The following is a 10000-nucleotide window of genomic DNA, read 5'->3' as shown; positions in this document are numbered from 1 at the left end:
ACCACGCGTCCTTCCCATGATCAAACGACTTTTTGTCAACCGACGTGCAGTTCAGACAATTTATTGTCCTGCTCGTCAAGAGTCGGTCCGGTATTGCAGTACCTCCGGAATCGGCTCGCCTCCCCTCTGGGGGAGTTTGTATACATTTATTCACAACCTGTAGCATGGTAAAGCCCATAGAAAAAGCCTTGGCAACCGTTGCTAATCACTCTGGCTTCAGTTCAGTACACGAATGAATCTTTCGCCTTTTACTAAAGATTTCCGTGGACAGGAGCAATTTCAATGAGTCTTAACAGACTTTTTTTCGGCTGTCGACAGTCTTCTGACATCGGCAGCTTGCATACTATTTATCATACAAAAAAATGGCTCAAGAAGAATTATTTTCCGGTTTTTCTTAGCTTCCAATTATGTGACAAAGAAAATTTCATAAAGAATTTTCGTAGGTTTTTTCACAGAATATGTTATTTTCATTTTAGTTGATGTTTTCATTTCATGTTTTATTTTTTAATGTACTTATTGGGTGCTGAAAGAGCCATAAAAACCTCATAATCGAACAATTTACAGAAATATTAATAATATTGAAAAATTTAAATTTCGAAATAACCTACCTACGGTTAATCTACACGCGTTTAGAAGCCGTAAAAAAATATTTTCGACTTTGTAATGGACCAAACAAAAAATATAGAAAAAATTATCGAAAAAAAAATCTTTTAAAACTTACCTTACGTTAGTCCTTATGCGTTGCAAAGCTCAAAAAAATATTTTTGACCTTATAATAGAACAAACAAAGAAAATAGAAAAATTTTCCAAAAAAATAAAAAGTCGAAATTCGAAAAAAGAAGAAAAGTGGTCCTTTTCTAGGAGTTTTTTATTCCCAAAAAATGGGTCGATGTCCCCGTAACCCCTAAAAAAAGGGGGTCGAAATAACATTTTTTCATCATGCTTCAAATGGGCTGAAAAATTTTTTACGGGGTCTCTGGACCAAATAAAAACGATCTGTCGAGTCAGAATTCCAAAAATCGAAAATTCCCGAAATTTCTGTACTTAAGAGGCGGGGCGCCCACTATCGACAAAAGTGTGCCGAAACCCACAAACGTTGTGTTACGCGCGCTAAAATAAATACAAGCCTGATCGCTGAAAATGTATTCTATTTGAATAAGGTAAGTATCAACACCAAGGAAGCAATTCCTTTATTATAAATTCATACTCTGACATTGCGCTAATATTGCTCGTGATTGTTATTTAGTTAAAAGATATAATTTATATTACTTTTATTTTATTTTTATTTTACTTCTATATAATAATTATTTTATATTTTATTAAAAAATTTCTTGTTTAGTTTCTAAGCAACCACAGTTACGTTTATATGTTTAATTCTATTGTATTTTATATTTATCGATAATTTAATAAAAGTTTTAAAAGACTATTCTGGTTTTCCACGCTCTCTTCAAAAATGTGAGTTCTTTTAATTCTTCCACTTAATTATTCATTTTAAAGTAAACAACTAGTTATACATATTATTATAATGTATGTGTATTATATACTATCATTTTATAACATAAACATAGTTGAGTTATTAAATTAAACGTCAAATATTTTATTACCTTAAATTAAGTTATATTTATTATATAATCTATAATTATAAGTTATATAATTATAAGTTATAAATTATTTATTCGTAAAATCTGATGTAGTATGAGATATTCTTTAGAAAACTATAACTAACTATAAATATTCTTGTATATATAAGTCCATCTATAAATAGAACAATGAGAAATAGTAAAACAAACTAAACACAACATGTTACCGAAATGTTTATTTTAACAATATTTTTTATTTAGTTTAATCACTTAATAAACTTTACTTCTAATTATCATAGTATTAAATATAGAATATAGTTAACAATCTTTTAAACAAAGTTTTTAATAAAGTTGCAGGGAGTAATTGTAATTAAAACACCAAAAAAAAAAGGTTTTAATAAAAAAATACTTACATCAAGTTAAAATTTTATAAGGAATAATTTTAAAATATCAAATCGATTGTAAATTAAGTGCAAATAGGTTTTTTAAACAAACCGAAGGGTTTATAAAGGCTTGTAAACGCTTTCAAACGCCTACGACCATACCACACTGAGCACACCCCATCTCGTCCGATCTGGGAAGTTAAGCAGTGTCGGGCGTGGTTAGTACTTAGATGGGTGACCGCTTGGGAATACCACGTGCCGTAGGCTTTTACTTTTTGAATTCATCTTTTTTGTTTTATTTTTCTTTCTGACCTATTTATACTTATTACTCGTTTATTTACATTTCTTTAACGCTTAAAAGAAAAGAAAATTCTAGTTATTAGAAAACAAAAACCTTAGCCAATCAGATAACGTTATTTGCTGTTTAAACCAATTAAAGCGCTAAAAAAGTGGTTTGACCAGTTTGAGATATCGAAAAAATAATGGCACCATCTTGTAGAGTACAATTTTCTGAGTTAAAATTAATACAATTAGTCTTTTATACTAAAACTTAAAAGTCTTTTTGTCCACAAACAACTAAAAGCCTGGCTACTTGAAAAATCAAACAAAAATAAATTTTGAACTTTTGTATTGTGAGTCATAATAAGTTATTTACTGTTACCAACAGATACTAGCAAAAGCTTTTTAAAGTTTTGTATTAACTTAATGTATTTGTAATTACTTTTACTTAAAAGAGACTATTGAGTTACGTTTACTTAGTTTACTTTTGTATGTGTATTAAATATATAGCAATTTTGTTTGAACTTAAATAAGGACTATTAAACTTTTAAAAGAAAACTATCAAAGTTTACTAACTCAAAAGCTAAATCTTAGTTTTATTGTTATAAACATTTATGTTGTAATTTACTAATAACTAAATGAGTTTATTTCAAACAAAAAGAATTAAATAATGTTATGTCAAGCCTACTATATGAGGTATATAGGTATATAAGGTATACAAGCTTATGTTTGAAAGTTATAATAATAAAAATAAAAATAAATATTTAGTTGGTAAAATTTGTATGTTTTAATATGCTTTGAAATTAGAGTTAGTATAGAAGTTTTTTTTTAAATATAATAAATATAAATATTTAGTTACTAATAATAAACTAAAATACCAATTTTGTAGTTATTACAAAAAAAAAACTTATCTTACTTAAAGTTCACTGTAATTGAAATATTATACAAAAGCTTCATTATTATAAGCTTTGAATAACTTTACTTCATAACTATATTCATGTTTGCATATTTAAACTATAAAAAGTTAGTGTTTTGTGTATTGACTTTATGATTATTTTATTTTAGTAACTGTTAGTTTTATACTTTAATAAAAGAAATATGGTTAACAAGTAAGTTAAAAATGAAAGAAGCCTAAAAAAAACACACTAATTAACTGCTTATTCAATAGTTTGATTATTTAATTATTTTTCTGTTATATAGTTTAATCTTATTGTATAAAAAATACAGAGGTTTAAAGTAAGTTTGAATAAAAATAAAACAAAACATATAAAATAAGCATTAGTTCAAATACATAGTTTTTTTTTTAATGTTCGCGATGGAGAAAACAATGGAGAAAATTTAATTCTTTAATAATAAGTAGTAATTTAAATAAAAAATAATACAAATAAAGTTATACAATATATATACAATAGTTTGTCAAACTAGGCAAAAAAGAGTAGGCCACCACTACAATCCAATGTTCCAACTGGAAATTCAATGAGATCGTTACTGTACTTGTGATGAACGTTGATAATCCCCAAGATTGTAAGTCGAAGGCCTTACCCAACCTAACCAGCGCACTGGTTTTCTTACAACTGAATTAATCAACATTTAATATTGAATATAATCATTATTGATAGATAGAGGAATGTTGACAATCAACAACAGATTGTAAGTCAAAGGCATTACTCGACCCAAGTACCCACAACCTAGATTGAACAACATTTATTAGATAGATTTGTTTATTGATAGATAGAGGAATATTGACAATCCACAACAGATTGTAAGTCAAAGGCATTACTCGACCCAAGTACCCACAACCTAGATTGAACAACATTTGTTAGATAGATTTGTTAGATAGATAGATAGATAGTACAGTATAATCTCAAAGAATTTGAAGTTGAACATTGAACAATAGTGGCCACCATTTCAGGCCTGCTGGCAGCTAGATTACAGCCCCCGGCTACGCAGACCTGCAATATTGATGAAAAAAAACAGTATATATATTTCCGAATCTGAATTTGAGTACTTTTTATATATTATTAACAAAATTTTTTAGGGGTAATATCTGTTTAGTTTTTTAATATATCTTTAAAATAAAACACTAAGTTAATAATATAATAATAATAAAATAATAATATTTTGTTTTTAATTCGTTAATAAAATTATTTAATAATATTATATATTAAATGTATATAATAAGTTTAAGTAATAAAATAAATATAATATAACAAATATATTGTATAATAATAATTTTAAAATTAGTAAAAAAAAAATAAACATAGTTGAGTTATCAAATTAAAAAAACTAGAACGTCAAGTATTTAATTACTAAAATTAATTTAATTAAAAAAAAATCTCAGGTAGTCTAAAATGTCAGGAATTATTTAAAAATAAATATATATATAAATATAAATTTAAAACTTATTATATTGAAAAGATTGATGAATAATACTCTTGAATGTATGCAATGTTTGTATTTGTAATGCAATAACATAAATGGATAGATCAATGACAAATTGTAAACATATTGTATTATTTTATTTTACGATTTTATTTTATTTATTTAGTTTAATAATTCAATAAACTTTACTTCTACTTGTCCTGGTCTTAGGTAATTTATAGATAGCAATTATTTAAACAAACACTTTTGTACAGTTACAATACAGTTTTAGTACAGTTTGGGAGTAACTGTTGATAAAAAAAAGAAAAAAAAAGGTTAATTCAGGTTAAAATTTTATAAGGATTAATTTTAAAATATCAAATCGATTGTAAATCAAGTGCAAATAGGTTTTTTAAACAAACCGAAGGGTTTATAAAGGCTTGTAAACGCTTTCAAACGCCTACGACCATACCACACTGAGCACACCCCATCTCGTCCGATCTGGGAAGTTAAGCAGTGTCGGGCGTGGTTAGTACTTAGATGGGTGACCGCTTGGGAATACCACGTGCCGTAGGCTTTTGCCTTTTGAATTCATCTTTTTTGTACTATTTTTCTTTCTGACCTATTTATACTTATTACTCGTTTATTTACATTTCTTTAACGCTTAAAAGAAAAGTAAATTCTAGTTATTAGCAAATAAAAACGTAAGCCAATCAGATAACGTTATTTGCTGTTTAAACCAATTAGAGCGCTAAAAAAGTGGTTTGACCAGGTTGAGATATCGAAAAAATAATGGCACCATCTTGTAGAGTACAATTTTCTGAGTTAAAATTAATACAATTAGTCATTTATACTAAAACTTTAAAGTCTTTTTGTCCATAAACAAATAAAAGCGTAGCTACTTGAAAAATCAAACGAAAATAAATTTTGCACTTTTGTATTGTGAGTCATAATAAGTTATTTACTGTTACCAACAGATACTAGCAAAAGCTTTTTAAAGTTTTGTATTAACTTAATGTATTTGTACTTAGTTTAAATTAATAGAGTTTATTTGGTTTACTTTATTATGTGTATTGAATGTGCTAGTATCTAAAAATAAATACAACTAAAACAAAACAAACAAGGAGAGTACTTGAATAGAACCAACACAATTTACAGACCAGTTGTGTACTAAATTTAAAGCAATTCTGAATAGTGAATATGCAATTATTATTATAAGTTCAAAGTTCACTTTAATTTAAATTAATGTATTTTTTAAATTGGTTTTATTTAATAGATAGTAGTGAATTACTTTATTTAATTTACTTTAGTAAGTGTTGTATAACTTTATTTGAACCAGAAGCAAAACGGGATTATACTTTCAATAAACTACACAATTTACAGACCAGTTGTGTACTAAATTTAAAGCAATTCTGAATAGTGAATATGCAATTATTATTATAAGTTCAAAGTTCACTTTAATTTAAATTAATGTATTTAATAGATAGTAGTGAATTACTTTATTTAATTTACTTTAGTATGTGTTGTATAACTTTATTTAAACCAGAAGCAAAACGGGATTATACTTTCAATAAACTACACAACTTACAGACCAGTTGTGTACTAAATAAAAAGCTATTGTGAATAGTGAATATGCAATTATTATTATAAGTTTATAAGTTTACAGTTTACAAAAGCTTTACAATTTAGTTATTATTTTGTTCATATTTGCATATCTAATTTATGAAAAGTTAGTGTTATGTGTATTGGCTTTTTAATTTCTTTATTTGTAGAACTGTTAGTTTTATATTCTAAAGAAACATGTTTAAATAAATATGTTTAACAAGTAACTTAAAAATGGAAGAAATATATTGTATATATTGAACTATTTATATTTATTCTAGCTATTTGCTTAGTGTATTTATTAATGTGATTATTTTATGTTGTTGTTTGTCTTATAGTTTAATCGTATTGTGTTTAAATATATATAACAAATACAGAGGTTTAAAGTAAGTTTAAATGAAAATAAAATAAGACATATAGTTGAAATATAAGTTTAAAAAAATAGTTTTTTATTTTATTTCTTTGTTTGTTTGATTGTTTGTTTATTATATAATCGCGACGTTTCATTTTATTACTTTTAAGCATACTAAATATAATAATAGGTATAGTTATAGGAAAAATTCAATTAGTTTCTAATGTAATAAAAAAGTTTATTTCCACAAATAAATAAATACCTGAAAAATCAAATGAAAAATAAATTTCGCACTCTTGTATTGTGAGTCATAATAGGTTATTTACTGTTACCAACAGATACTAGCAAAGGCTTTTTAAAGTTCTATGTTAATTCAATGTATTTGTACTTAGTTTTATTAAAATGACAGTATTGATGGTTACGTTTATTAAGTATGTTTATTTAACGTTATGTAACTCAAGTAAAACCAGAAGCAAAAAGGGAGACTACTTTAAATAAACTACATCATTTATTGTTATATATAACTCTAATAAAACCAGAAGCAAAAAGGGAGACTACTTTAAATGAACTACACAAATTAAAAATATATTATCAAATATAAATCAATCGTGTTGTGTTTCAAAATACATGTTTCAAATAATGTTTTACAAGTATTTATCAGTTATTTAGTTTTCTTTTTATAGTTTAGCCGTATTGTTTTATTTATTTGTTATTATTTTTATTTAATTGTTTGCTTATTATATTTATCGCGATGTGCTTAAAAGAATAGAACAAATACAAAAGTTTAAATTGTAAGTTTTAAATAAAATAAAATGAAACGTACAAAATAAGCTTATGATTTATTATTATTATTATTATTATTTTTATTTCATTGTTTGTTTATTATATCTATCGCGATCTGCTTAAAAAAATAAAACGAGTATTAAGGTTTGAAAAGTAAGTTTAAATAAAAATAAAATGAAACATATAAAATAAGCTTATGTTTTTTTTTTTTTTTTCATTTTTATTTATTTTTATTTAATTGTTTGTTTATTATATTTATCGCGATCTGCTTAAAAAAATAAAACGAGTATTAAGGTTTGAAAAGTAAGTTTAAATAAAAATAAAATGAAACATATAAAATAAGCTTATGTTATTTTTTTTTTTTTTTTTTTATTATTATTATTTTTAATCAATTTTTTGTTTATTATATTTATCGCAATGTGCTTAAAACGATAAAACAAATATAAAGATTTAAAAAGTAAGTTTAAATAAAAAATAATACAAATAAAGCTTATTTATAATAAACAAACATATTTAAAACATTAAAAAAAGTAGTTTATATATATTATTTTTTATTTATTTCTTTTAAACATATTAAATAAAGTATAAAAAAAGTATTAAAACATTTAAACGTAGCATAAATAAGCTTAAAATATTAAAAAAATTGAAAAGAAACAAAGAAATTAAAAAAAAATCGGGAAAAATCGGCAAAAAAGTTCAACAGCAACATTTGAGCATCATACACGTATGCATTACTTTACACTAGTGAGAGAGACGTGTTTGTGCGTTCGGTCGACTTGGCGAGAAAGCGGGCTTAAAGCATTACTGTTTAGCACCCGAGGCGCGGCTATTGCAGCGGCGGCGAACGTGCTATGTAAACGCATCGGAGCAGCGTATGAAAAACTACAAGCGTCCAGCGGCGGTAGGCTTATAGCTTTGCGAAGTCGTCGAGACGAGTAGCCGACGCAGGCAGGCACGGCTCGAGGCGGGTAACTGCAGCAGACAGATGGCGTGTTGCTGCTGACGAGTTAACCGGCAGAAGGCAAACGGTTGGTCGGGAGAAAGAACAGTCAGTTGTATAGCTGCATGCTGCAGTCGACGCGGGCTGGCGCTTTAAACAGCAAAAGGCCGGCGCCGACTTTCAGTAACGTTCGCAAGGCTTTTAAGCCGAGTGATAGAAAAGGTCTGTATTTATACAGTAAAAACGCTCAGTCGAGCAACGGGTTTAAACGCCCTCGGATAGTTATCTGGTTGATCCTGCCAGTAGTCATATGCTTGTCTCAAAGATTAAGCCATGCAAGTGTAAGTACGAGCTCACGTACAGTGAAACTGCGAATGGCTCATTAAATCAGTTATGGTTCATTTGATTGTACGCTTTTACATGGATAACTGTGGCAATTCTAGAGCTAATACATGCGTAAAGCGCCGAACTGACGTGAGGCGCGCATTTATCAGACCAAAACTAACCGGCTTTCGGGTCGTTACAATGGTGACTCTGGATAAGCTTGCGGATCGCACGGCCTAGTGCTGGCGACATCTCATTAAAGCAACTGCCCTATCAACTATCGTCGGTACGGTATCGGCCTACCGAGGTTGTAACGGGTGACGGAGAATCAGGGTTCGATTCCGGAGAGGGAGCCTGAGAAACGGCTACCACATCCAAGGAAGGCAGCAGGCGCGCAAATTACCCATTCCCGGCTCGGGGAGGTAGTGACGAAAAATAACAATGCAGACCTCGTACGAGGTCCTGCAATTGGAATGAGTACACTTTAAACTTTTTAACGAGTATCCATTGGAGGGCAAGTCTGGTGCCAGCAGCCGCGGTAATTCCAGCTCCAAAAGTGTATATTTAAGTTGTTGCGGTTGAAAAGCTCGTAGTTGGATATAGGGACGGCGAGGTTGGTCGGTCGAAAGGCTAGCACTGGCCTCGTTGTTCTTGTTGGTCGGTGCCTTCGCGGTGCTCTTAACTGAGTGTTGCGGTGGTCCGGCAAGTTTACCTTGAAAAAATTAGAGTGTTCAAAGCAGGCTTTACGCTTGTATAATGTTGCATGGAATAATGGAATAGGACCTCGGTTCTATTTTGTTGGTTTTCGGAGCACGAGGTAATGATTAATAGGAACGGACGGGGGCATCCGTACTGTGCCGTTAGAGGTGAAATTCTTGGATCGGCGCAAGACGAACGACTGCGAAAGCATTTGCCAAGAATGTTTTCTTTAATCAAGAGCGAAAGTCAGAGGTTCGAAGACGATCAGATACCGTCCTAGTTCTGACCTTAAACGATGCCGACTAGCGATCGGGCAGTGTCGAACTTAAGAACTGTCCGGCAGCTTCCGGGAAACCAAAGTCTTTGGGTTCCGGGGGAAGTATGGTTGCAAAGCTGAAACTTAAAGGAATTGACGGAAGGGCACCACCAGGAGTGGAGCCTGCGGCTTAATTTGACTCAACACGGGAAATCTCACCCGGCCCGGACACAGCGAGGATTGACAGATTGAGAGCTCTTTCTTGATTCTGTGGGTGGTGGTGCATGGCCGTTCTTAGTTGGTGGAGCGATTTGTCTGGTTAATTCCGATAACGAACGAGACTCTTACTTGCTAAATAGCTGCTCGACCCATTGGGTCGGAGACAACTTCTTAGAGGGACTAGTGGCGTTTAGCCACACGAGATTGAGCAATAACAGGTCT

At 29.6% G+C, this 10000-nt stretch overlaps 5 non-coding genes across 5 annotated transcripts in view; all 5 read left to right on the top strand.

Annotated features, from left to right (window-relative positions):
* Nucleotides 1-124, top strand: part of LOC145845624 (U2 spliceosomal RNA) — a 196-nt gene extending 72 nt beyond the window's left edge. The window contains exon 1 of the small nuclear RNA XR_014370480.1: nucleotides 1-124. This exon is cut by the window's left edge and continues 72 nt beyond it. This is a non-coding gene — a small nuclear RNA (U2 spliceosomal RNA).
* Nucleotides 125-205: 81 nt separating this feature from the next.
* Nucleotides 206-320, top strand: LOC145845635 (U5 spliceosomal RNA). Its single transcript, XR_014370491.1, has one exon. It is a non-coding gene; the product is annotated as a U5 spliceosomal RNA (small nuclear RNA).
* Nucleotides 321-2111: 1791 nt separating this feature from the next.
* Nucleotides 2112-2230, top strand: LOC145845598 (5S ribosomal RNA). The gene has a single exon (XR_014370455.1). It is a non-coding gene; the product is annotated as a 5S ribosomal RNA (ribosomal RNA).
* A 2831-nt stretch (nucleotides 2231-5061) lies between these two features.
* Nucleotides 5062-5180, top strand: LOC145845597 (5S ribosomal RNA). The gene has a single exon (XR_014370454.1). It is a non-coding gene; the product is annotated as a 5S ribosomal RNA (ribosomal RNA).
* Nucleotides 5181-8563: 3383 nt separating this feature from the next.
* The window catches only part of LOC145845574 (small subunit ribosomal RNA), a 1808-nt gene continuing 371 nt past the window's right edge, over nucleotides 8564-10000 (top strand). The window contains exon 1 of the ribosomal RNA XR_014370435.1: nucleotides 8564-10000. This exon is cut by the window's right edge and continues 371 nt beyond it. This is a non-coding gene — a ribosomal RNA (small subunit ribosomal RNA).

Source organism: Thalia democratica, unplaced genomic scaffold, assembly GCF_965202585.1.
Source record: "Thalia democratica unplaced genomic scaffold, ktThaDemo2.hap1.1 HAP1_SCAFFOLD_94, whole genome shotgun sequence".
Classification (NCBI taxonomy): Eukaryota; Metazoa; Chordata; class Thaliacea; order Salpida; family Salpidae; genus Thalia; species Thalia democratica.
The sequence above is the reverse complement of the archived record's forward strand: the minus strand, read 5'-3'. Positions and strand labels throughout refer to the sequence as shown.